The sequence below is a fragment of the Chroicocephalus ridibundus genome, chromosome 2 (genome assembly GCF_963924245.1).
Source record: "Chroicocephalus ridibundus chromosome 2, bChrRid1.1, whole genome shotgun sequence".
NCBI lineage: Eukaryota > Metazoa > Chordata > Aves > Charadriiformes > Laridae > Chroicocephalus > Chroicocephalus ridibundus.
In genome coordinates this window covers 30,690,574-30,718,360 of record NC_086285.1, presented here as the reverse complement: position 1 = coordinate 30,718,360, position 27,787 = coordinate 30,690,574, and the positions used below count along the sequence as shown (strand labels likewise).

The window sequence follows — 27,787 nt, the reverse complement described above, 5'->3', positions numbered from 1 at the left end:
CATTCTGGTTAAGTATAGCAAAGGCAGAGGAAAAGGAGAGTTGCAATAAAAAGCTCTGTGTAAATGCTGAAACAGAAGTTGGATGATTGCCCTTTTCCTTTATGTATGTTGACCCTTAAAGTAATTGGGATGGTGATGTTTGTAAATTTTCACACTGGTGTCACTCACTGTTTGCCCCTCTGCCAGCTAGAAATGCCTCCAAATAATAAAAAAGATGGTAGATCTCATTTTCATATGGGGAACTATTTTATTCATTTTCTTTAAACAAGTCGGTAAAGGGCACAGTGTGTTGTAACATAGAAATGGAAATTCTCTGCAAAGTGGCAGGTGTAAAATAATATCACTATAAAGGCTAGAAATAAAAATCCCCATCCCCTCCCCATGTGAAGAACACAGATCACAGACAAAAACCTCCTTTCTTCCCTTGAGTTTACTTCCAGTAGTTGCATCAGGACCTTGCAATACTTGTAGCATAGCATTCCCCTTATACTACCTTTTTACTTATTCGCCTAATGTCTTCACCCATCTGCCTTGTTGTCTGTCATGATTTCTCTCTGTTAAGATGAACTGATATCTCTACAAAGAAGAATATTTGATAATGGATTTTTAAAAATATATTTTTTTTTCCACTTCAATGTCATTTAGAGATGCTTAGATATGGCAGCAGTTATGGCCATATAGAAAAGCCTGCTCGGGCCCAAGGAGTCGCAGACTCTGTAAATAAATCTAAAGAAAATCTTCCAGTGCCAAAGTGTTTATAGCTATGGTGGGAATTCTGTGATTTAAGTTTATTCGTTTAATGTAAGTCTCTTCGTAAAATTGATACCTCTGAGCTTATTATCCTGTCCTGAGATATCTGTGGCTTACAAAATGTACAGTTGTAAAAATACTCCTTCATCCTGTGTTACAATAAAAAGTATTTGCAGATGGGACTATTAAAGACATGTAAATGTCAGGAAAGATGCGATAAGGAGAAAAACAAATCCAAAATGAATTTAGACTACTAATATCTGAGACACATAATTTCAAGACATGATTACGTATGCAAAATTAGGAGTTTAAGATCTGACTTTATACCTTAGTTTGTGTTTAATCGCATAAAGAATTCTTCCAATGAGCTTTTGAGGTCTATTGTAAATGGGGTTTTTATGTCGTATTGATTAATTTTATTTTTTTTTCCACTATGTGATGCCTGTTACCGATCAGTTTTTCAAAGGTTTGAAAATTTCTCATATAGTACTCCCAAGTGTAATGAAAAAATTTCTAACTTTGTTACACCCAAAAGAGTAAACGGGAAAAGTGAGCTATCAAAAATGCTCTGTGTGTGTGGGTGCGTGGATGCTCTGGTGATATTTTACATTAGAAAATTATAATTTCTGTCAAGAGGGGCTAGTTATCTGAAAATAAATAGCATGAACTGTATGTATTCATACAGGTATACTCCACAGAAGGTGAAAACACTAGATATTATAATCAAGGACTATTTAATGGATCTACATAAAAATTACACAATGCAAAAATTTGCTGTTCATAGTACTACTGGTAGAACGGTGGTGATTGAATGAGGTATTCTGATTCAAAACTGAAATGTGTATGGGGGGAAAAGTCTATATGGAAAAGAACTACCTAGCAGTGACCATTTGCTTTGGAAACGAGCAGATATGAATCAAACAAACGTTGAAAGACTATATTTGTATTGAAAATTAGATTTATCAAATGACTATAAAAAAGAAAGAGCAAACCCAAACCAGTGAAAATAGTGGTAGTTTTACAGTCTATCAACTGCCAGCAAAATAGCATGTTGAGTTATTTTTATAGCTTAGAGGGAATTTCATATAAAACAATCACAAAGTTAGTGAGCAAAACTGAAACCTAAAAGATGCTTCTACTTATGCTAAACTGTACCTTTGCCAAGGAATGAGAAAAATGTATCCTCTGTTGAACAGGAGGTCATCACATCAAGGCCACGTACAAAAACTTTGAGGAAGTTTCCTGGGTTTATCTCCTTTAGTAACTGACATTACTGTAATGGTCAGAAAATCATCTCTTGTTTAGGCTCCTCTTTAAAACATTAATTTTAACTCACAATCTTCTATGTATTAGAATAGTAAACTGAGCTGCCTCTGGCATTCTAATTTTAATAGTCAGGTTTCTGTTTGCAAGTCTGTTGTGTTTTAGTCCCAGCTGGCAAAAAAGAACCATGCGGCTGGGATAGGGAGAATTGGAAGAAAAAGGCAAAACCCAGCGGTTGGGGTAAAGACAGTTTAACAGAACAGCAAAGGCAGAGAAAAACAGCCACAATAATACTGATAAAAGAATACACAAAACTGATTAACGCACAACCACTCACCAACCAGAACCCAAAATGCCCAGCCTGCAGCAATTCCTGCCCCTCCACAGCAGGTCCCCCAGCTGAGCGTGACCTCACATAGTATGGAATACTCCTTTGGCTAGTTTGGGTCAGCCATCCCAGCTGTGTCCTGTCCCAGCTTCTTGTGAAAATTAACCTTATTCCCCCTGGAACAAGGACAAAGTCAAATAACAGGGTTCATATTCTTGGTTATAAGTTTTGGGTGCTGGATTGATACCATGATGTTTGCTCATGCTGTGGTCGGGGGCAGGAAACGACAGCCCTCCACTGCGTATGTGTTTCTTCCAAGTGCTATTTGTGGCATAACTATCTATTAGTGGGAGGCTCAGAATGAAGTTTTTCTTTTAAAAAACTTAAAAGAAACTCATTTACGAGGGGGGAGGAGCAATGGAGCATCTACATAAACTGTCTGTTGCATTAAAGCATTGGAGTTACATTTAAGTCGTAAGGGTTGGAACTGAGAATCACAGGAACATGTGTCTTTCTGCTTTTGCAAAGGATTCTTGTTTTTAAATACTGCTGTCATATGAGGCTTGATAGACCTAATTGGCCCTAGGCTGAAGTCTAAGTATTTCAGCTTTGAACTTAGGAAGGGACAAGAATCTGAACTTCGTCTTGTTGATTTTTATTTTGCATCTATCAAATAGGAAAAGCCATAAAGAGTTACAGTTACTGAATGTGAACTGTATCTCATTCGTTGAATGTAAATTCATTTATTTTGAAATGTCAAGAATAGGCAATCCGCCCTCTAGCAGAAACTATTTTGTATGGTGAGGGCTTGTCAGCATTTTGTTATAACTCCATTCTTCAGGCTATAAAAATTTGCTTCAAGCTGAAAGCTGAATGTGAAATATCGGTCTTGTGATAAAATGGTGTTATCAAATTTGTCTGAAATTGGCTTCATTTTACACAGTTCAGAGGTTCAATCAAACAGAAATTTGCTGCTTTTGACCATTCTTCTATGTACATTACTCAAATTAACTTGTTTGCGTATAATCGGCTGTTTAGTGTTGCTCGTATGAAACTCTTGGGGTGTTTACTTTAAATGGCTGTGATTTATGTGGACAAAACCACCCACATTTACAACATAACATAAGCTCTTGCCTTATCTGAATATCTGCATATTAGAGTTCCTAACTGCACCCATAGAGCTTAGTCTAAAATTCTCTGTATTAGAGTAAATATGAGTCGTAGTTTAACCCCGTTGGGCAGCTCAGCCCCACACAGCTGCTTGCTTACGCTCCCTCAGTGGGATGGGGGAGAGAATCGGAAGGGCAAAAGTGTGAAAGACAGTTTTAATAGGCAAAGCAAAAGCTGCATGTGCAAACAAAGGAAAATAAGGAGTTCAGTGCTCCCTATCGGCAGGCAGGTGTTCAGCCATCTCCAGGAAAGCAGTCCTCCATCACACGTTAACGGTTACTTGGGAAGACAGGCACCATAATTCAGAATGTCTCCCCTTCCTCCTTCTTACCGCAACATTTATTGCTGAGTGCAATGACGTATGGTCTGGAATATCCCTTTGGTCAGTTGGGGTCAGCTGTCCCAGCTGTGTCCCCTCCCAGTTTCTTGTGCACCCCCAGCCTACTCATTGCCGGAGCAGTGTGAGAGGCAGAAAAGGCCTTGATGCTGTGTGAGCACTGTTCAGCAATAACTAAAACATCCCTGTCTTACCAACACTGTTTCCATCTCAGATCCAAAACATAGCACCATAGGAGCTACTGTGAAGAAAATTAATTCTGTCCTAGCCAAACCCAGTACAATGTTTTAGTTGAAAGAAGTCTAAAAGCCCAGGAAGATCAATTTCCACTTCATTCCGTTACTGAGAGACATTTACTGCTGAATGGAGGTACCTAATTTATGTTCCCAATAACTTAAAATAAACCAAAAAAGGGTATTTCATTCTGTTTTACAATGGGTCTTCTTGCTCCAAGTCCTCAACTTGGGCAGTGGTAGCATACTAATATACAGACCAGACAGCTCCTTATTTTAAACTTTCCTCGTGAAGAAAAAAGTAAAACAATTTTGGAACGTGGGTTTTAAAATAAAATAGTCTTATCCACTGTCATGAGGGTGTAAAGGACATTTGCCTCATTACTGCAGTTCTTTTACAGTAGTCAGTATAAATCCCTAATGTTACAGCTTAAAAGTGGAGAGAAACACTTTGTATAATAAATTCCAGATTACGTTAAAACTTTGGGACCAAGTTTTGACTACATATAAGTTTTCTGACCCTGATTTACCTCTTTCTTGTTTTTTTAACAGTACAAGCTAAAACAGATAGGAAGATCTCAAATGAGATTAGGGATAAGCCTAGAATCTTCTCAGTGTAGGCAAACATGGATGCAACTAAGGAAAAAGTGGTTTTGATTGCGGTCCACCTTCTTACATGCAACTTGTTCTGCTCTTCTGTGTCCTTCATAAGACAGAAGAAGGAGGTTATATGAGCAATAAGGATGTGGATTTTCCTGAACTCCAAAAAAGGAATTGTGACACGGAGCAAATGGAGCAGAAGAGAATGGCTAACATGATTTTTTCTGTTTAGCTGTATATTTCTCCTAGCTAAGGAAACTTGGAGGTGTGATTGTATAAATGCAGAATCTTTCTGCCTTTCCTATTCATTACGTGGTGCCGATGTACTGTACTTCATATATTGGATTACGTTTATATCAATTGGTTGCCTGGGCCAACTTATTTGTCAAAAAGTTGGACTTTTTTGATTTTAATAAGCCTCTGTAAAGATTTAATCTTAATTATTTGGGGTAGTAAGAATGGACAGGTAACAGATTGTGTTTAATATTTTTTTTAATAGCTTCAGACTGAAAATAAAAATCTCTTTTAATATATTTGGAAAAGTATGGGCAAGACTAAGCCATGAATCAGAGGAATGTCCTCTTAAATTAGAACTTTGAGATGGATGTAAGTAATGTGATCAGATGGCATAAATGGAAAAAAGAATGGGAGGAGAAAAGGTTCAAAACAGATGCCTGGCAGCAATTTTTCACAGAAACAAAAAATGTGTGGAATGACCTTCCAGACGTGATTATGCTATGGAGAGTTAAATATTGGGCTATTCAGGGAAATTAGAGAGCATTTCAGGAGCATACGGGTGACAGTAAGCTTTGAAACTGGGGGAGCCATTGAAATATTCTTATTGTCATATGTTCTTGGAGATACTGAGATATTAATGCTGAATTTCCTATTGCTTGTACACAGTTTAGATCATCAGGACACACTGTCCATCAGTGCCCTCTCCCTAGTGAATCAGGGGGGACCTCGTATGGGTAATTCTTTTAATTTTTGCCTTCTGACTTTTTATCTGCTTATTTATAGGTTTCTTCTGATTCACTGCACAGAAGGTGCCTGTCCCCGTGGTATTGTTTTAGCATGCTGTGGAATCATGATAGTTGAGAAGTCCCTCACTAGCAGCGGAGAATGAACATTTACTGTGGCAAAAAGGTGTGTTTAGTTTCTACAGCTTATGACTTTTTAGACATGGAGGAATTCCATGTGGAATGTTTGTTTGTCTCTTTCCTATCAACTCTTTAATACTTTTTAAAGAAAATTTGAAACTTCTTTTAAATTGGTAACAGTTATCTTTGCTTAACTGAGACATGATTTACATACAGATAGAGCTACAATCTGCATAAAGCAGTCCTACAAGTAGACTAAAAAAGCAGATATGATTCTTATGTGGATAACAGTAAACTCCAGTTTGTCTAAATTAAATGTAGAGAGTTTCAGGTTTATATTTTTGTTCCAGTTATAAATATATCTGAGTAAAGGAAACTGTCTCTAGGCTATAATAGCTAACTTGGTGTTGTGCACTTAGATTGTCTCAAGTCAAAAATTGATTGTGAAACTGTACAGTTCATCGTAAGTGAATCTATCTTTGAGCAACTTAGCTTTTACTGAAAACGTAATCATGGTAGCAGAAAAATGTTCTTTTCTTCTGCAACTTGCATGTACATGTAGTTGGAACATAAACACTACAGTGACCAAGGTTGGGAAGATTCATTTCTGAGCAGGAGACAAAAGATTCTTTTCTCTAAAATAGCATGATTTTTAGTCAGTCTGTGATCTTTGGGGACAAAGCCACGAGGTTTTTGTGGATCCAGTATTTTAACAGAGTCAGCGATTTGACTAAGGTAACAGTTTTGGAATAATTATATTTCAGTGTGCAAAAACCCCTTTGAGTTACTCTTACATACTTGATTCTATTTGCTTTTCCACTGTATGTGACAGATCTGACCTCACAGTAACTTAGACACTTCATTTTCATAACCAGAAGACTGCAAATGATTAAATATTTTTTCCAAATTATTTGGTTTAATGTAACAATTATTGGACAAAATCATATGAAAGCTACAATAATCATGGGACAAGAAGTCCCTTGGAAGGCAGGTATAGCTGGACTGTCTACAAACTACTAAAAAAAATATTAAATCCTCTCAAACGTCCTTCACACTGGCTTTTATATAATGTATATAAAATATGCCATTCATATGATGGTGTAGCTGCTGCGTTATTGACAGTTGGTTGTCCTAACAGACAGATGTGCTGTCATTCAAAATTCATGCCACGTAAAATATTCCAAGCATTAAAATATTTGTTTATTGTCCTACATAAATCATACATCTTGCAAGCTGTTATGAATATTTGAAAAAGTCACTGTTTTCCCTTTTATTTTTTTTTAATTTTGGAAAGAAAAAATAAAAGAAAAAGTAAAATGTTAATGATAATTATTGCATGCGAGCAATTGAAGACCGAATAAAACCAGAATGTTCAGGTATTATCATGAGAAAAGGGAGGGAGTGGTAGTCTTTTTGATTGCTATATTGTATAAAAATAATTGGTTCATTATCATAATTACGTTCTTGTTCATGATATCAAGGTCGAATGAAATAATAGTAGCAATGGAGGGATGTCATTTTACTCATTCTGGCAGATTTTAATTGAGGAAAAAAGAGTTTTGTTGTACTGAAGAGAGACAGGTGAATATAGAACCCAGAGGACCTTCCTTGTACTTCATATTCCTTACCATCTGTGTCGGGAATTCCAAATTCAGCCATGGACTGGGAAAGGATGGAAGGCTGAATCCCCTTCTTTTCCATTTCACTTCTTAAAAAATGCCATTTTCAAGATAATGCTACAGTGGAATGTCTATATTTTTAATTCTAATTCAAAAGTTTAGGGTTTTTTTTAACACAGAAACATGTTCTGAGTTCAAATTCACATAAATGTTTACATTATGAAACACTGAGTTCTGCTTTATTTATTCTGGTTCTAAAAAATTTTCCTTGGTCATTAATGAAAGTCATTAATGGTTTCAGAAAATGAGTGTTGGCTGTTTCTCTCCTGTACCCCAGAAATCCTTAATAATAAGAGGAACCATTTATTGTGACCTGTTCAGTGGTAAAAATGAAATAGTTTAAAGGATTTATATCAATAGAACATGGAGAGTATAAGATGAGTTTAACATTGGTTCTAAATCCAATAGATGATGAACTGGACCGTAATAATGGATTTTCATTTTGATTAGTCTGTACCACCAACTCAACTTACTAATAGACAAGAAATGGTGATAAGTGTGTTAGAAGAACTATGCTGAATAAGCAGTGTTGTTGTTTTACACAATCCCTGGCAATGTAACAGCATATGAAATACAAAGCCAAAACTTTACCAGCTGATAAACATGAGAAAGTTTTGTTTGGTTTTTCCGCAAAACTGTTGTTGTGGTAGTTAGAAAATATTTCTTCCGAAGTTTTCCAACAACTCATTTTGCTTTATCTAATTAAATTTTCTACATGTTAAGTACATGTTCTTGGATATAGGTTTGAAATGACATTAAGGTTACAAAATCGAGCACTCAGAGTGTGTTTCTTAAATTACAAAAGCAATGATTTTTTTCTGAGCCTAATTGGCTGATCTGATTTAGCTAAAACTTCGTAAAAATGTTGTCTTGATGGACATATGGAGCTTGAAAACACATCTGAACATTTGGCAAATGTAAATGTGAGTTAAAAAAAAAAATAATCTCAGAATGGAAACAGTTTTTGGTTAGTGAGATAAAGTTCTGGATCATTCGCTGCTGCATCTGCCCTCAGCTGGTCACTTACAATGAAGGGAGCGCAACGGGAGAGGGCTGGTGGGCACCCGGCTGCCGGGGCTGCCTTCCACCGCTCCCAGCTCAGACCGACACAGCGGCTGCGTGGTGGCTGGCTCTTAGACATTTTTGGCTCTTTGAACTAAGGCCATAACAATGTGACTAAATGCTGTAGTCTTAGCCCTTAAAAGATGAAGCAGTGTTTGCTGAAGGTGACCTTCTTCCCAAAAATGAATTGGACGGGTTTTACAGTGATTGTAGCACATACAGTTTTCCTACGTTATGAAAGATTTCAGTTTTTCATTGTGCTGCAAAGTACAATTACTTAAATAAAGTATGAGCAGTACCAGATTTATGAAACTGTTTGAAGTGGTTATGCTAAATATTTGGTCTTTGACACTGCGAGGGATTTTTGTTTGGTTGGTTTTATCCTGTGAGTGGGTGGTGGTGTGTAAATGAAAGGGAAAGTTTTCTCAGACCCCCCAAAAAAAAGTTTAAAAATGACTGAAATAGCAGGGCATTTTTGTTAATGTGTGTGTGCCAGTGCTTGGTGAAATAAACAGATTTACATTTTGAACTGTCAAAAAGAAAGCGTTTGTGTTCCAGCTGGTAACTAACCCCTACCTCCTCCTCCCCATCCTCAGCTCCTCTGGCAGGGTATGTATTCTAGGGGGAGGACCTAATCTGTCTTTTATCCTCCCTAATTGCCCCTATAATTGAATGTGTACGTCTATACCCACCGCAGTGGTTGTGGCTCCGTCTTCCACTTCAGGAAGACAGCGTTACTGAATCACATCTGCCACAGCTAGCAGAACTTCAAGTTCAGAGTGAAAATAGGATTTTACTTAAAGTTTGTAGGATTTCTGGGAAAGGAGAAGAAAGGGCATCTTGAGGGTTTATTGTTGTATTGCTTTATTCTACTTTTGCCTTTTTTATTTTATTTTTCTTTTTTGCCCAGTTTCCCTTATTCGTTCCCTGTGAGCCTGTGGCAGTTGGCGTTGCCCCTGCACAGATTTGAGCGGCATGACCTTTGCCAACACACTGCATTAATTCTGACCGCAAATATCTGTTTGCTGCCTGCCCAGCAGCTACCCCTGCTCCCTAGCTTCTCAGTGAAGAAGAATATCTTATATCCTCCCATTAATCAGTGTAATCTGTTACTGGCCTTCTCCCATCGGTCCTGTGCCTTCACCCTGCTGACTTTTATTCCTGCTTTAGCCCTGCCTGTCAGGCACTGTGGGATCTGGCAGCCCTTCCAGCTTCCTACGCATCACGTTATTTTTCAGTAGCTGGGAGGAAGAATTATATAGTGATCCACAGACAACTCTAGGAGATGCATTTAATGGATGGCCAGGCTGTCAAACATTTGAAAGTGATGTAGGAGGAATGTTTCTTGCCAGTTTGAATAAGTATCAGAAAGCTGGAATTAGCAGTAAGTGCTGAGGTTCTCAACTTGCCTGGGTGGCAGCTGCCTGCCTGCAAGAGCTCTGGAACCAGAAATTAAACTCTGGCATGGCTGTGCTTGTAAAAATGTTAATATTTTCCTGCTGTGTTGATGACGATTTTTAGTTCTTCTTGTAAAATGTTCCCTAATTAACCACTGGCATGTGGCTCTTCATGGGAATTAAATGTTTAATTTTTCAGAAAGAAAAGAAGAAGTATTTTTCAGCCAATTGGGAGGAATTGTCAGTTGTGCCCAAACACTTTGGTTTTGCTGAATCGGTTATTGAACTGAAATGGAAAGTCAGATTAAGGCTTATAAAAGTTGCATGGTAATTTCGTTTCCTTATTATTGGTGGGAGGTGGATGTGATATGCAGCTCTGCTGAATCTTTACTCTGTATTTTACGTGGGTGTGCATAAATATGCTGCTTGAGCTGAGTCACATTTCCTTTGTCCTCACTACCTTCATGAGGTTGTGATTATGCAAATAGACAGCTCATGAAAAGTGGCATTCTAGTAAAAATTGTTTTAGGACAGTGTTTTAAACAGTTAAAAGAGAATATCTTAAACCCATGCTGTGGCAACATAAAAAGGTCATCGAGAAAAGCAGAAGTATTATTAAAAGTATACAGCTACTGTAATACGTGTGCTAATTGTATGCTATTCTTACACCCCTTAATAACTTTACCCTTTATCTACTTTGGGTAAGAGGGGAACTTTAAGGATGTTAAGTACTGTCAAATACCTGAATTTTGGCATCAAAACCGGTGTAGACCATTAGTCCATGCAGCGGTACGCTTCTGGGGCTTCTAAAATAGTGATTTTTTTATTTTTTGATAGGTGCCTCATCTTTGCTCCAAAGTGAAAAATAGAGATGGCTGGAAAAGATGTCAGTTGGAATCATTTTCACTAAAAGGAGTGGGGACTAAAAGTACCAGAAAGCCGGGTATAGGGTCGTTCCTGTCAGCTGCAAGGAAGTATTGTAGTGAGATTTTCATGGATAATACATTTACATAAATAGGACATTGTTATAACAGCTACAAAAATAGGACCTTAGGAATGAAGGGAACGGGTATAATCAAAACTGGTACTTTGCTTCCTTCATGTGTATATGTAAGATCTCAGTCTTCTAATGCATGATAACCTGTCCCATAGGGCAAGGAGCTTCCACACCTGGCACTACTAACGCAGCAACCAGTTCAGCATTAATAGCTCTTAATGAATAAACTGGTACTTCTCATTGCTCTATTTCTTACTCTTTATTGCATGCATCCTATTTAGCAAACATGCCGATGTGATAAGTAACAATTATTTTCCAGTCTTTGATGGATGTATTGTAAGCTCTCCAGGCTGGCTGAAAAATAGAGTCTTGAAACTCGGAAGCTGATTCTACGAATGTGTGATGACTTGCAGACTTCTTAATTAATTAATTAAAACCTTCATGTTTGTTTTCTCAGAAAAGTGTCTGGATTAGTTGATGATGCGCAACACAGTAAAATAAATTCGTAACTTATTTCCTATGTAAAAATTTGAGACCAAGAATGATTTCTGATTCATTACATTTGCATCACTTTCTATGTTTTGAATAACATTTTTGGATACAAAGTCACTCCTCAGAAATACCATAACATGAGAAAAGCTTAAGGGCAAGTCGTGCCGTTAGTAAGCGATGATACTTCTATCTGGCGGTTCAGTCAGCTTGAATAATATGAGGTTTATGTGATTTATTACCTTACAATGCTGGAATAGTATCTACTAATACAAATGTTTCAATTAAAAAAGAAAGGGAACTTATTAAATGGGAAAGATAATGTTTTATTAATTTTTCTTCTTGGTTTTATATTCTTGTGCCCTGCAGCTCTAGTGCAGCTGCTCTAAGTGCAAATGCAAATACCAACTTGCTTAATGGGGTAATTAAACACAGTGGAGGAAAGTTATGTAACGGATACTTAGGAAGTGTAAAATATTCAAGCCATACCAAATGTTATATTAAACTGTGGATTGTCTCCTGAGGATGGAAAGACATTGCATACCACTTCTTGAATAGCTCTTTTTCTAAAATTGGATGTGAAAGGAGGGAATTGGAAGCATGACCTACCTTAGGTCTGCAGATTCTGAATTATTTTTGTTCTTTTTATTTGGGTAGGATAATTTAACATTTTCCCCCATTATTAACCCCGCTTCCCTATATAGTTAAAAAAAAATGTGTTGAAATCCTGGCTAGCAGCTGCATTATTAGGAAGACCATTACGGAAAAACAGTTTTCAGGAAAATTGCTTTGTCTTCAGATTATGTCCAGCTCTGTACAGCTTTGTGTTGAGCATCCTGAATGGAATTAAGGACAGATTCCAAGGACATGGTGCATTGTATAGTTTAGCGGGAGAAACAAAAACTACATGTTTAACGTGTTCAGAAGCCTGTGATTAGGTAATTCAAGATTTTCAGTTTCAAACCTACAAGCTTTTGAAACTGGACTTTATTTGTCTTTTTAAAACTAATATGCAATATTTTAGGACAGCTTCCAATACAGTAGGCTTCTCAAATCTTTCCAGTGGTGTAATATTTGGTCTACTATCTAGAATTGTTTTCATTTAGTAACAAAGTGTAAAGGTTAAGTGTAATTAGCAGTATAACCATAGTGATAAGGTTATATATAGAGAATTCGATACACATTTGAAAGGAGATTTCTTTACATTTAAGCTGGGTTTGATCTTAAGAGAAACGTACATGGGAAAACCTCATGCATGTTTTAAATGAATTGAACAGTATTTTGGAGAAAATGTACAGTAGTTTTAACATTATGTAAAATTTTCTTTTAGTGATGAAGTCGTAGACTGTGCTACTGGAAGTTTTGGAAAATGTGCTCTGATGGCATATGACACTTTGTCTTTTTGCAGCTCCTACCAGATCATTTTATGCAGCTGGTTTCAGTCCTGAACTACCAATGTAGTGTCTTTCACAGTCTTTCTCCTCCTTCCAATCCTCAATTCTACCTCTTTTCTAAGTTTTTCTTTTCCGATTCCTTACATAACATTCTAAACCACAAATTTATTTCCTTTCCCTGCCATCATGTGCCCTTATGGAGACAGCATTGGGAACACGGGGCAGCTGCTCCAGGTCTGCCTGGCAGTGAGAAAAGTAATTGCCAGCAAGGTCCATGCTTGGCTGTTGCAGTGATGCTTCTCATGCTGGCAGGATCACACCTGTGTAATTAGTCTCACACACAAGGCAGAGTATAATTGATGTAATGAAATCTTTGACAAGCGCTCTCCAATTACTGTCTCTGCTGGGAATTGAATGACTTGTGATTCTTAAAGCTTTATTATAATTCTAAGTATTCTTTTCATGTTTTGAGTAGGTCAAGAGGTATATCTCTGATACCAGACAATCTCTACTTGCTAAACTTCAAACTCCTCTAGCTTGAAAGAATATCATGATAGTGCTTCTCAGGGAATTCATTGTCAATTGTTTATTTTTTAAACTGTGGGGTTTGTGGTTTTTTTTGGTTTGGCTTTTTTGTTTGTTTGTTTGAACTAACCTCTTGTTATTCACCACTCCGTAAAAAGAATCCAGGCAAAACAAAACCAAAATCCCTACCTCAAGCATCACCCTGAGGAGTATGTACAGTTGCAGAATAGCTAGATTAAATTAGTAATAATCAGTTAAAATATGATCTTTCAATGGAAATTGTTACTATCAAGCGCAGGCATTACTCCCATCAACCGTATGTTTTTAGGCTAAAATTTTAATTGCAAAGCCTTATATATACATTACAGAAACATTCCAAAAAGCCATCCTTTTATTTATATGGAATCTCTAATAGTTGTATTTTGTTACTCTAGGAAAAATAAGGTAGTGGTTTTCTCTTTCTTTTGGAGAGTGGGGTTGGTGGGAGGGTTCAAACAGTTGTTAGGGGTTTTTTTTGGTTCTGGTGCACTCCTTGGCCTCTTACATCTCCTATACATTTCTTCCTTATCTCATGGCAAATTTTATGTCATTTTTGTCTGTTCTCCTTCATGAACACAGAAGCCAAGTCTTCATTTCTTAAAAAAGAAAAAAAAAAGTCTCTCATAGATCTTTTATTTTGGAAGTATTTCTTGCTTGCTTAAGCCTATTTATTAAACTGATTCCTCTGTTACAACATAATCACTAGTTAAGATGTTAAACGAATTTTAAATGTTGTCGTTCACTGTCCCCACTCGACAATTTTGCCAGGTTTACTTATTTTATTCTGCATTTATCTTTTGGAGTTTGGCTCTGGGATTCTCCATGACTGGGAATAAACTTTTTTTTGAAAATCTCTTATAAAAATATTATTTCTGATGTACAAAATCTCATCTTGTAGAAGACTGCAAGATACCTGCAGTCTAACAGTAGTGATCCACAAAGCCATGTGTGCTGTTGTTAATCCAGAGTAATGAACTGCACGTACATCTCCTCTGGTATTATTTCAGCTGGACACCCTTCTTAAAATTATGTCACACCGTGATTATATTACAGTTACATCATATCACATGCATGTCCAAAATCTGGTTGGTACATATGCTTTTGTTTAATGTATAGATATTTAATGAGTACTTGTGATCATTTTAGTCATGTGTAGTATTAAGTACTGTGGTTGAAATGTTCCAAGAGCAGATATTTTTTCTTCTGACTTTTTTTATTACTAATTTTTTTACCCTTAGGCCTTTGCAGAGCTGAGTTGCTCTTTGACAAGCTGGAGCCAGGGGTTACCGTCTACCTGGTGCTAATGCTTGTCCTGGGCACATGCTTCTCTTGTGGTCCACGGGCATTGCGCACAGCACTGCCATGTATTGAGCACTGGTGGGTCCTAGCAACATCCACCTCTACGCTGGCTGGTTCTTTGTAATACGCTCTTCCTAAGACCCTTGTGAATCCTTCTGTAAAAAAATTACATGAAAATATTGGCAGTTCGAGTCTACCTTATTGCGGACTTAAAGGTTTTAGTTTTTTATTTCTTTCTGTATTTCTACCTCATCTCTGAAATTCGTGTGCTTCTCTGCAGGATTGAGTGCTAACACGCCAAAACTTAAAAGCTGTTTCAACTCTATCAGTCTTCAAATTAACTCAGAATATGATATCTTTTTTTTTCCCCCAACAAAGTTGAAGAATCTTCAGTGTTTTTAATGTCTCCCCTCACCATCTCAGCTCAACACATATGAAAAAACTAAAAGTAGTACAGGAAAATGGTTGAGTGTTTATAGTAGTAGTAATAATAATAGTAGTAATAAAAATAAAAAATAATAAGTTTTTGCTTAATAGAGCATATTTTTCCATTAAAGTGTATTAACTGACACTTCCTATGTACCTCATCTTTAATTCTTTATTTTAAATATGTCATGTATACCCTCTAAAGTATTTTAAGTTTAGCTGATAAAGATGGGTGTAGTAAACAGCCAGCCTTTGATAAGACATTTGATGAAGTCCCTGAGGAAATTCTAAATAAAAGTTTAGCCTCCCATATTAGCAATAGAAATATGAAGACAAATCCATCAACTGGATTAAAAAACCTATTAATGGTCACACTGCAAAAAGAAATAGGTGGGATATTTTATATTTTACGTAGAAGCCTAAATGTAAGTTTCAAAGTCAGTGCCCATGAAACTTGTAGTTGATAACTAACTTGTTTATTAGAGTTGCAGAACAGAGTAGTCTTGGGAATAATCTGGACTGGTTGGTAATATGGATTTATGCAGGCAAATTATGACTCGGTCAAACCACAGTCAAAATGATGCATGTAAAACCAAGAAGCTCAGGCCATGTTTTCAGGAAGATCCTGGATCCTTGACTGGGGAAAACACCGACTCTAGGGAGGATTTAGGGAGTCAGAGCAGACAGAGAAACTCCTCATGGGTTCCCAGTTTGACAGAGATTAGTTCAGTCTCTGGCTGTGAAATACTGCAGGAAAGACTAAAAGTCAGCATTTAGTAGAAAGGCTGAAAGAGTTGTTCTTTAATCTGTGAAATCGATACTGGAAGAATCCTTAGTGATTGATGCCGATAGTTTAAAAGGGTGCAGAAGAGCAGGAGAAGGTGTAAAAAAATCTCACATAAATATTGCTTGAGGAAACTTTGCAAAAAACCCCTGCTTATTTCATCAACAGCAATCATCTTAAGTACTAGTAGGTATAAAATGCATAAATCCCATCAGAGGGGGAATAAATAGTGGGTGCTAAAAACGTTCCATTAAAGTAGATGTGTTTCTGAAAAATACACATTAGAGAATGGATCACATTTAGTGATTTGGAAATATTTGGGCAAGTTTAAGGTTCAGTAATAACCCAGCAAAATCTTCTGGCCTTTTGAACCATAGGAACCTGCGAAACTCTAGAGAAACTGATTTTTTGTGTATAGTCAGAGGTGCTGAGTGAGTAGTACTACATCATAGTCCACCTCTGTTGTGGTAGACACAAGCAAGGTTGAGATTCCATAATGCTGGCATCTCTTCAAGTTGAGGTATTTGATCTTTTAGGTATTTAAATAACGATTATTTCAATAATATTATTAGGTCATTAATTATCTTTTGAAATAATGTTTGTTTGTTTGTTAGTTTTATTTTGGGGGGTGTTGCATTAAAGTTATAGGCCAGTTTTTGGTGGTCTGGACAGGTCCGTCACTGACAAATATCTTGTGGTATCCGCTTAGGCAATGGTCATCAGGTATGGGGACAGATACTTCAATTAATGTAGCAAAAATCACTGCCTTGCTGGAAGATAAAATACCTGTATTTAGCCAAGCCCCCAGCTCTTGAATCTGAGCTCCAGCCTGTCTTTGGAGCAGGTTTGCTTGGTTGTGGCACCTGTATTTGGCAGGCTGCAGGGCTGCTGCATGAGAGCATCCTGGAATGGGGATAGGGGAGCCTGGACCTATTTTCAGTTTATTTGTTTCAGCCCATAGTTGAAGAAAGCTGTGCTACCAGTGGTAGAGGGCTAGATAGCAAACTGCTTCAGCAGCATTTTATTGTTTTTAGGAGGTTGTAGAGGCTATTCTGTTCTTTGCCTACCCAAATATCTACATTTGTGCTTCATACTGGAAGCATAGAGAAGGTTCAAGACTGTGTTGGAAACTATTACAAGTTTATGGTCCAAGTTTTGTAACTATTACCCAGTCCAAAGAAATGATTGGCTGGAAGGGAAGCAGGTGAGAGGCATAAGAACAGGGAATAGACTGGTTTATGAATGGAAGTGTTAAAGAACTTTATTTGCCATATAAATTTTTTTTATTATTATTGTTGCAGAAGGAAGGAACATACTCCAAATCTGGAAGCCAGAGAACATGGCCTTAATCTAATTTAGGTATCTGTAGTAGAGTAGGTAACATGACACCTCTTCTACATTCAAAGAGCATTCTGATATTTTAGGGCAGGATTCATCCAACTGGTTTTAGATGTACGCTTCCAGGAAAGCTAAATTATATCTATTGACGAGATCTTTATTGACTATAATGAAGTATAGCTGAAATGGAGATAACAACAATGGACACTGATGAATCCTATTCAAGATATTCAACTCTCACAGGTAGTGTGATGTTGCACATTTCCATCGAACTACATGTACTTTCTGCAATAGTTGTGAGAAAATTATATGCGTTCTTCCCAGCACAGCAATAGGAAAGTTCAAGCACTTGATTAATGGAGAAAAAAAAAATCAAATGCATTGTATGGTTGACTGATTTATGCTGAAAAGCGCTGTTTATCTTTGAACCCTCAAATTGCAGGTCAGATTGGATTGTGTAACTTTTCCTTTGTTTCAGAACATTCTGTGCAGATGTGATTGAACAGATATATGCAAGAAAGATTTCTTTCAGACAAAAGCTGAGCAGACTTCTCCAGCTGTTGCCTATCCCGGATACAATGAATACAGTCTTGGGAAGTAACCCCAGCCCTAATAAATTGCACTAAGCTTTTAACTGGTATTTGGAGCAAGGGGAGAAAAGTTCTGATGAGTGGTTCTGACCCATTTTCCTCAACTTCCTCCCCTTAAGAATGCTAAGAAAGAACTTTACTCAAGTTTGCTTTTTGTATTTGTTCTTTCTACACAGATGTTGAGGCTTATTTATGTACTTCAGAGAAATAATTTTACAGGAAGTATGACTATTTTTAAATGATTGCAAACATACACAGAGTAAATGAGACATTGTTCTTTTCACTTTTATTGTTAAAGTTGCTTGATAAACTAGCTCTGAAAGCAATTTTTCATTTCATTTTTCACTTTTAGCGTGACTTGGGTATTGACATTTGGTGAATTTATGTATTTTTTATGAAAATATTGAGATTTTTTGTATGCCTTGAAGTGCTAATGCCATGTATATGCAATATATTCAAACAACAGAACTTTGGTGACTTAGTGAAAATAAGGAATGGGATGCTGGTAACTCCCAGAAGCACCGTGTTTTTACATCAATTAGGAAGTAGGCTTCTGTATCTTTTAAATCTTGTAATCGACAAACTTGTTTTGAATTTCAGAGAAATTGTAAAAAATGCCTAGAGGAAAGTCTTACAATGACCTTCTCATTTAGTCTTGGAACAAGGAAAGGAATTTTTTTCTTCTTTACAGTCATATTGAAGTATTGAAGTGTCTGTGTCTTTTCTAATTTTGTGGAGTATGTAATTGTCAATAAAGTTCAAACTGTAGGACTGAAGAAGTTGAAAAGTATATTTATTCATTAAAAGTACAAGACATAACATTGATGGACTGGCTAGGGATGTGAATATTTGTTTTAATGCGTGGTGATTTCACCAGTGAAGAGTCCTTTTTAATATCTTCTGGGCACAGGTAACTCTAAAATGTCCATGCTAGGCAGTAAAACAGAGAACTTCAAAATTCAAGAACAGTTTCTATTGTTTTCTACTCTTTTGCTGAATAGAATAAAAGAATGTAAACCTCAAGTGATCAGGCATGAATTGAATCAGTTGGATTGCCTCTGTGTCTTTGAAATACTCATTTTAACACCTTGAGCTACTTTGTTGTTTTGTGAGATGTAATAACATTTAACATTTTAGATATGTTTTTGGTGCTATATGAAAGAGCAAAGGAAACTTCTTCAGTGCTGTGTCACGGTATGTATTTTAAATAGTGCTGATCTATGGAAAGTCCATGGAAATTCTGTTTTGAAAACTAACTAACACTGAGAGCACTTCCTGTTACTGAATCAGCTCATGTTTGCATTCAGAACAGTAACTGGGGAAAAAAAAAAGTACCTTTTTTTCGGTAATTAAAATGCTCAAATGCTGTAGTATAATGTGGTTTCTTAGTTATTCTGGTCCCAGTTTTATACGGTTTCTGTTGGACTTTGCAAAGTTAAATGCTTATTCCAGACTTCGCAGGAGTGCCGAGTTCCTGGAACTTTGCTTGCTGTACATACTGGAAATGCATGTATATGCACTGAACACACTGAACATGATTCGGGACTAGATTTGCATGTCAAAATGTTGCACCGTTGAGTCTACTTAATCTCCCATTACAAATGGCTAGCCATCTTGCCATTGAAAGGACTATGTCATGTTGTGCACTATGGCAAGAATTTCCATCCTATCTGCAGCAGGAAGTTTGAAGGGGGCGACGTGTTTGGTATTGCAACCAGAGCTGCCAAGCGCTTTGTGCTTCCTGGGACACAACGGCACCTGGCAGCTCCAAGACACCAAGCTGAGATGGTCTATGTTCAGCTGGGCTGAGGGAATGGCCTGCAGCTGCGTTCCCTCACTGCTGGGAATATTCTGTCTTGCTGTAGAGATCTGCTCCTGGTGTAGTACTGGCCTCAGGTGCTCACCAAAGCGTGCCGTCTGGTGGTATCATATGCTCCGTCACACTCAGACACTGACACATGTCCTAAAGGCCATCACAAGTAGCCCACTCCCTCCCCCATGCCTCTCTCAGCGGTCAGACCACCGCAGCTCCCACTGTGCCACCGCCCTTCCTCACAAATCATCATCCGAAAGTTGTGCTTTTAAGTACCATACGTATAAGCACACATGTAAAGTCATTAAATATACATAAGATAACTATGTTTTTGGTAAATAGCTGGAACTGGTAATCAATTTAGAAAAGTGGGGTGAAGGCTCAGTACAGGTGGAGAATATGTTTTTACAAGGATTTAAGTCAGAACTTTTAACTGAAAAACTCAAGGAAGTGTAAACTGAGAAATGAAAAGATTTCTGTAGAAATTTTATTGCATAATCTGAATAAGCATCTTCATGCTATATCTATAACTTGCTCTAAATTATTTTTGCAAGGTTCATTTTCTTGTTTTGCTGGTTTTTGGAATAAGGCAGCTACATACTGAAGGGCAAGCGAGCAGTAATTTCCAACTTTTATCTATCTTCATACATCAGCAGTGGTTGAGAGTGCTATCTCCCAGCACGCTTTTAGAAGGATCAGACAAGGTTTCTTTTTATTGGTTCTTCAGTGATTAGCCTTGGCTTCTATATGTGCCAACTAGCATCTCTGAGAAGCTTACGTGTAGCAAACATGCATTTATCTATAATTTTCAGGAGAATAACCATGAAACTTAAACAAATAAAAAAAATCTCCTTGCAATACAAGACGGATTAAAAAACCTCTTTAACTGTAGGGAAAACTATTGTCAAAATCAGTCAGTAATTAATCTCAGATGTCTCTTGTACAGCTAAATATATATATTTTTTTTGGTCTTGAAGTCTACTATATGCATATAAACATATATATATTTAATTTAAATATTGAGTTATTTATTTTTGCTTCCTTTGATAATACTTAGGGGCTTCTTACTGTAGTTCATAATTTAGCTTCATCCATTTTTTCTGTTTTCCTGCATGAAACACGTTCATGTGCACAGTGTGATAACTGAATCTTGATGAAAAGCATGTCCATGGGTGCTAAACCTTTCTCATTTTCACTATGTAGTTTACTTTGACTATGAATTAATTGAAGCACTATGTAATTCTGTGGGACTTCTGGTTTTTAGATGAGAAATCTATCTCAGTATCTTATTTATTTATATTCTGTGTACAGTTATTGCACGACTTGGTGCTCATCTCTATTTTTTCTGTGATAGAATCACAGAAGCCAGAACTACAAATACACATCCCATTACTAGCAAGAAATATCTTTATGGAGTTTGATTTCTTTTCAGTGTTTTTTTCCCCAGTAGCTCTTATAATACATTTTCTGATAATATGTTCTTCCTTTACTTTTTATCAGTAATTTGAAATGTCAGTCTTTCTTTCAGGATTAGGACACGTGTTCCATTAAGTTTCATGCCTCCCTAGCAGCCTTGATAATAGAATTATAGATATTGAAATAACAAGAGATAAGTGCGAGAACTCTCCAAGAGTATCTTGTACTAACATAATGCCATACTTGAACAGTCCGATATTTTTCTTTAAGCTAAAAAAAAAAGTCTTGGTAGAATGGTGGATTTATATGATTCCATTCTAATCTACATGTGCTCTCATGTATTAATGGAACTGTTTACAGATTGTAGAGGTCAGTCGTGTCTTGTAATATTACTACTTCTAATTCTAAGGAGTTATTAGGAGTTGTAAGCAGTCAATAGACCCGTGTTTTTGCAGCCATTTATAGCTTAGAACTCTCATGTTTTGTATAACAAACACCTGCTTAAAATACCTCTAGTGACCTTGATCAGGAGATTTCACAACACTGACTTTGGATTTATTCTCAACTCTTTTTATTATTACTCTGAAAACAGCAGAAGCTACTCACATATGAATTTCTTAAACTGTAACCTATATTTTCAAATTACTGCAGACTGAAAGATTATTAATATTATTTTTCTATGTGTGGTCAGCATTCCTGGGGTGTTTTGCTAGAATAATTAGAAGTCTTGGGTTTACAAACAAAGTGTCTGTAAATTATACAGCTATCCTCAGTAAACATAAAGTGCAAAATCGTGGATATCGAGGAACAACACTGACTGGTGCAAGCCATCTATATTTTCTGTGAAGTCCATCTTTTAACAACTGCTTAGGTTCTATCGCAAGATGTAGAAAAATAACAACTAAAATTATCTCAGTGGTCTTATCTCGGTGTGTGCAGAACTGCTCTACTTTATAAAGGGGCATACTTTTTAGCAGGGCTTGTTGTGCTAGGACAAGGGGTAGCAGTTTTAAACTAAAATCACGTAGATTTAGATAAAAGGAAGAAATTTTTTACACTGAGGGTGGTGAAACAATGGGACAGGTGGTAGATGCCGCAGCTCTGGAAACATTCAAGGTCAGGTTGGACAGGGCTCTGAGCAACCTGATCTAGTTGAAGACGTCCCTGCTCATTGTAGAGGAGGTTGGGCTAGATGACCTTTAAAGGTCCTTTTCAACCCAAACTATTCTATGATTCTATACCTTTGTGGCTCCACTGTTGAAGAAACGTACAGTCAGCTCTAATGAAAGCTATTGGTCTCAGAAGTTACAGGGAGTGAATAAATGTTACTCATAAAAGCACTTCATGTCAGAATATGAAAATATTGTTTGTTTGTGCTGAAAATAATTGTATTCCAGATGTTTTATACACATTCCAAACATTATGCTGACTTTCGTGTACTGAAAATAGCTGTTTGACAACATATTTTGTAGATAAATACATAGTAAACCTTGCTTCTCTTTCCCCCATAGTGTATCACAGATGGAGTAAATGGGGCTGTAACTCCCCTGGGTTTTTAAAAACGCACTGCCTTAGTTCAGATGCTGTGGCTGCATCATTGCCTCCCTACTAAGACTGTCTGACTCAGTCTGGCATACTGGATGCAAAGCCCTGCTAGATTAAACTGATATTGCTTTGCTTAAAATCTCTTTATGGATTGTTAATCGCCAAAACAGAGACTATAACGTATTGCAAATATTTACTGGACTGCAAGCGCTATCATGCCTGGATAATCTGGTAGATTTGAAAGGCAACGGTGAGCAGCTATTCTGAATTGTTGAGCAGCTATTCTGAATTAAGAACTAGGTGAAATGTAGAAGCGGTAACTGTACAAAGAGTTTTGACTTATCTAATAAAAATGTTTGTCTTTCAACCTGGCAGAAGTCTCTACCCCTGGTGTTCAAGGAAAGATTTCAGGATTTACTCGTAAAATGATCATTTTTAAATGACAGGAAAGGTGACTGAAGTGAATAAAAGCTTTGTCTAGAAATACTTTTTATATGTTGAATTTTCTTTTTTATGCACGATGTATGTTGGAACATGAAATACAGTTGGAATTCATGAAAATCTGTCTGTTTGTACATTCACCTCCCTTCCTTATTTTTTTCCACGGACTAACATGTGTATGGATCAGTGAACTCTGTTTTAAAGATTCCCCTCCCTCTCAATTTTTTTTTTTTTTTTTTACAAAGTTCTTTGTTTCCCACATTAGTTGCGGTTCCGTATTTTGTTATGTACATAAGTTAATTCAGTTGAGGAGTTTGTTTCCTGCCAAAGGATTTGTTTTGAAAACTTGAGTCTTACCCTCTCCTCTCCTCACCCAATGACCCAATGCAGGAAGTTAACGTGCTAATCTTCTTGGAAAGCATATTTAACAGGAAATGGGGGCTATATTTAAAGCAGGAAAGGAAAGTGTTAATTGTGGCAGGATGTTGATGAACATGATTACCATACAGAATTAACTTATCATTGCATAAACTGAATTATATCAAGGGGGTATCTACACAGAAGAAATGCACGCTGTGACGTATAGGAAGATATGTGTTTTGATAATATAATTCATAGGTTGTATGAATTAATGTATTTATTTGGGTAGTGTCTGAATCCTAATGTTGATTGGAATGCCTTGAAGCTTTTCCCTTCTTTTATAAAGGTTAACATGCACAAAAAATACACTTCTGTTTTTATTTTTCAAATTCTCTACTTCAGCTAAAGGATTTTCTATGTTCAAAATCCTGCAGCACAGCCAGAGAAGTCCCGGTGGACAGTGCTCTAATGGACAGAGATGAGGAAGGCAGCAGTGGAGGGAAGCTAGCAAGATGGTAGTTGTCATTTCAACTATGTGGCTAAGTGCTCTTGACTCAAAGGGATGTCAAGTGTGTTCTTTAACCTGATATGAGTGGAATGCTCTTACAGCTTCGCTCCTCTCTGCCTTTTCAAAGTATGAACATTTCTGTCTGACTTTATAAATTTTGAAATATTTCAACTTCCTCAGTTTTCCTCATGTTTATTAGACTTCCGCTATGGCAAGGGTAGCAATTTGGAATCAAGCACAAAATAAAAAGATATTTTATGAAGCTATCGTTAATATAAAACTTTGCCGTAAAGCAGTATCTCCTCGAGAGTTAAAAGATAAGGTCCAGCCTCTGCAACACATTTCATGTTCAGTTGTCTTCTGACGGAGAGTTGCCGGATCTCTGATGCACCATCCCATTTCCAAGCATCCTCCCACTGCCCCTGTTTGGGGGGGTCCTGTGCAACACCCTACAGTCTTTCCTGGTGCTGAGCTCCTTCCGATCATTCATCCTCTGACAGGCCAAGGCAGCCCAGCTCCCTCAGAACTGGGCTGAGTGTCACTCCTGTGCACTGTTTAACAGACTGGTTAAAACTTACTGCTGCAAACTTATTTTTGTGACTCTTCTGTTTTGGATAGCACGAGCGTAGGCCTTGCACTTTTCCTGTGCTGGTTTCCTGATGCACAGTCTGTGCCAGCTCTCACTAAAATCAGCACTGAGGCTATTCCAGTAATTGTTTTGGATGGAGAACATAGGAGGAGTCCTCAATTACAGCAGATTAACCTTTTATTTGCTGGTCCCTCTTCAAATTGCATTTTGATAACGTGACCTGTGGTTATGGTGTCATTTCAATAAAGATTTGAAATTTAGATATTACAAACTGCTTTGCCCTTTGCTAAATAAAGAAGAGGTAGTGTAACGGTGGCAGACAGACTCAGAAATTTGAGCTTCCAGATTTCTGCGGCTACCCATCTCTCCTACTTTGTACCTGTAGTTGGAGAGCTATGTTTTAATAAACTGTCAGTCAGGTCAGCTGCACATGTATTGCAGGTCTGGAAGGAATTTCCTTTTGAAGCCTTTGTTTTTCTTTTTTTAACCTTTGTTAATGGACTATCAAGTATAGTTGGGTTAATAGCTAAAGGACTTGTAACTGTAATCTTTAGTAAAATCTGATGTTAGTTAGCGTATTACCACTGTGGCCAGAGTGGATGAAAGCGAGAAACAGATAAGTCTTGTGCCTGTGGAACAAGTGACATCCTGAGTATTTATCAGAGGAGAGCTCATTATTTGGTTATCTTCATGGGTGAAGATTCAGAGGCTGAGCTGAACATTGCAACTTACCCTTGGAGAGCCTGTTTGAAGTGGGAAGGGTTCAATAAAGAGCTTGAATTTACCTCAAAATGTGCTGATTAATGTACTGAAATGGCATTCTGCCACTTTTAAATTAAAGGCACATCTGGAATACGACTTTTATGAAATTCAAGCTTTTTTAAAAATTTACTTCTAAATTTTAAATTACACTTTATTTTTTGTGAATTGAATGATTTAAATATGTTTCTTTATGGATTTAAAATTATAGAATTGTATGATAATGAGAGGTTGATAAATGCTCCTCAGGTACAAGTTATAATTCTGGTACTGTACTTCACATATTTTAGTTTGCTCCGGTACGAATTTATGTGTATATTGATCTTTAAAATATTTCTTTCAAAATAGATTTGCTTTCTGACTGTACCTTACATTATCAAATATGTCATTTCTCATTCAACATCGGATAATATTCTACATGTTTGGGAGCTTTAGTGCAGTGCTCAGCTTTTTTTTTAAAAAGGGCAATATAATGTCTGCTCTCCAGCTCTGTAGAAAAAAAGCAGTGTGCTTTGTGAGTTTCCTTTAAACATTATCCCAGCCATATCTGCTCAAATCTGTTGTTGCTTATTCTTATAGTAACATAAGTTTTATGTGTGTTTAAAAGGAAGACAGTAAGGGCCTCTTCTGCAGCTTTAAGAAGAAAATTTGCTGCGAAGCGTTGAACCTATTATTGTTACTGTCTGAGTTGAGCTAGACAGTAATTAGCATTAACGCTAGTTCCGTTACACAGCTCCTTTTTAAGATAATGTATACATTCAGGAATTCTAAGACACGTTGTCTTGTTCTCTATCAATACTAGCACTGAAACAGAAGAAATAATAATAGATCAGAGTTGCAAGGATAAATTCTGCAGGCCGAAACAATCCTCAGTATTGTTGCACACATGTTGATGAAAAAAAATGTATATTTTTACAAAAGTTTATCATTAGGCCAACATCTCTATTTGGAGGAATCAAGACAAATAAATATAAGCTAACAGTGCACTGTGTCAAACACGCGATCTTAAACTTCAGTCATTTCATTTAGCATTTCAGCCCTAGAGTGGGACCTATATTAGCCCCATTACTATTACAGGCTTTATCATACATTGGTCAGCCACTTGTAACATCGCCTTTTTTAGGTAACTACAAAATAAGTGCCTTTCTATTTTCTTTTTCCTTTTTTTGTGATGTTAGTTAATCGTTTCAAATATGGGAAAAAACACAGTTTTAAATGGGTGGGAGAGCAGTAGATTGGACCAAACCTGGCGAGTGGGAAAGTGAACAATGGAGGCATGTTTTCATTAGATTAGAAATATTATTCTTTGGAACTCAAGGTGCAAATTATGCTGTGCCATAATGTTCTTTTCAAGCACACAAGATAAAATTTGCATATCTAAATTGGATCAGCTTGAATGGGTTTCCCTGCTGTCTCATCCCCTCAGCTGCAATCTTTCTGAAATGGCCTGCAGGTGGATCCAAAAAGTAATTTTTAAGCCTATTTTTAAGAGCATCTCTAAAATAAATATTTTTCTTTTAGTTTTATATTGATTTCTTGCAGTGAACACCAGCAAAAATTCTCCTATGCCTCATCTGAGTATAATCTACATGATAATTGGAGGCTTAAATTTAATTCTGTTTACACTGACTATAAGAATAACAATTTTATCTGTCTCAATAAAATCACAATTGTTTCATAGTATTAAAATAACATATTTTTTTATGAAACATTTTAGAAGTGTGTGTAATTTATTTATGATGAATGTGAAAAATTTTGCCATCCAAAGGAGTTAGGGGGAGGATCCTGCAAGCGATCTTGTTCTACACTTCTGGGCTTTTGTTCTGTTTTTTAAATGTAAAATTAGTGATACTGTACTGATTCAGATTTCTCTCCTCCCTTTCCATAAACTACTTTCTCATAACTTTGATAGTATCTTATTACATTCATCTTGATGGACGTGTATAGATTTCTTTTTCTCCATCAAAACCATTATATTCTTAATAAACTTTTCTCAAGTATGATTTTAATTCATTTCATCCATCTGCTCAATTTAGTGTTCATTTGGTAGTATGAATTCTGACTTAACAAAGAGAAACAGCAAAAGAAATACTTTAACTTCTGAGGACAACAGGGCTACAGTTCAAAGATAATGTTTTAATTCCTGTAAAATAGAGTTTAGAAGTTCTAAGGGGAGTATTTTTACAGTGTCTCTGCATAGATATACTTTGATGTATGTAAAAAGATGTGGCACGGTCTTAGACCATAATGGTTTCTGTATGTGACTCTGAAAAACAAGCTATGGATGACCTCAGGTTTTTGCCAGTTCATCTGCGTTTTACTGCTTGTATTTTAACAATGAAAACTTTTCACGTCAGAATAAGGAATATGCTGGAGAGCAAGTCCTCGCGCCCTGCCGAGTGAACAAACAGAACAAACAGTGACGTCAACGGAGCTTCGCGAGACCCTGTCCAAGGTGCTGAGCAGTAGAATTCGGCTCAAGGTGGGGAGGCCGTACCGCCCCTGCTGGGGGGGGCCGGTTCGGGGTGTTTGAGCTGTGGACATCTAAATGGAAAT

At 36.9% G+C, this 27,787-nt stretch overlaps 1 protein-coding gene across 1 annotated transcript in view; it reads left to right on the top strand.

Annotated features, from left to right (window-relative positions):
* THSD7A (thrombospondin type 1 domain containing 7A) overlaps positions 1-27,787 on the top strand; it is a 295,731-nt gene that overhangs the window by 44,759 nt on the left and 223,185 nt on the right. The window contains exon 2 of the mRNA XM_063324919.1: positions 5,702-5,827. The gene's annotated coding sequence lies outside the window, so the exon portion shown is untranslated. The remainder of the gene's footprint in view (positions 1-5,701; positions 5,828-27,787) is intronic.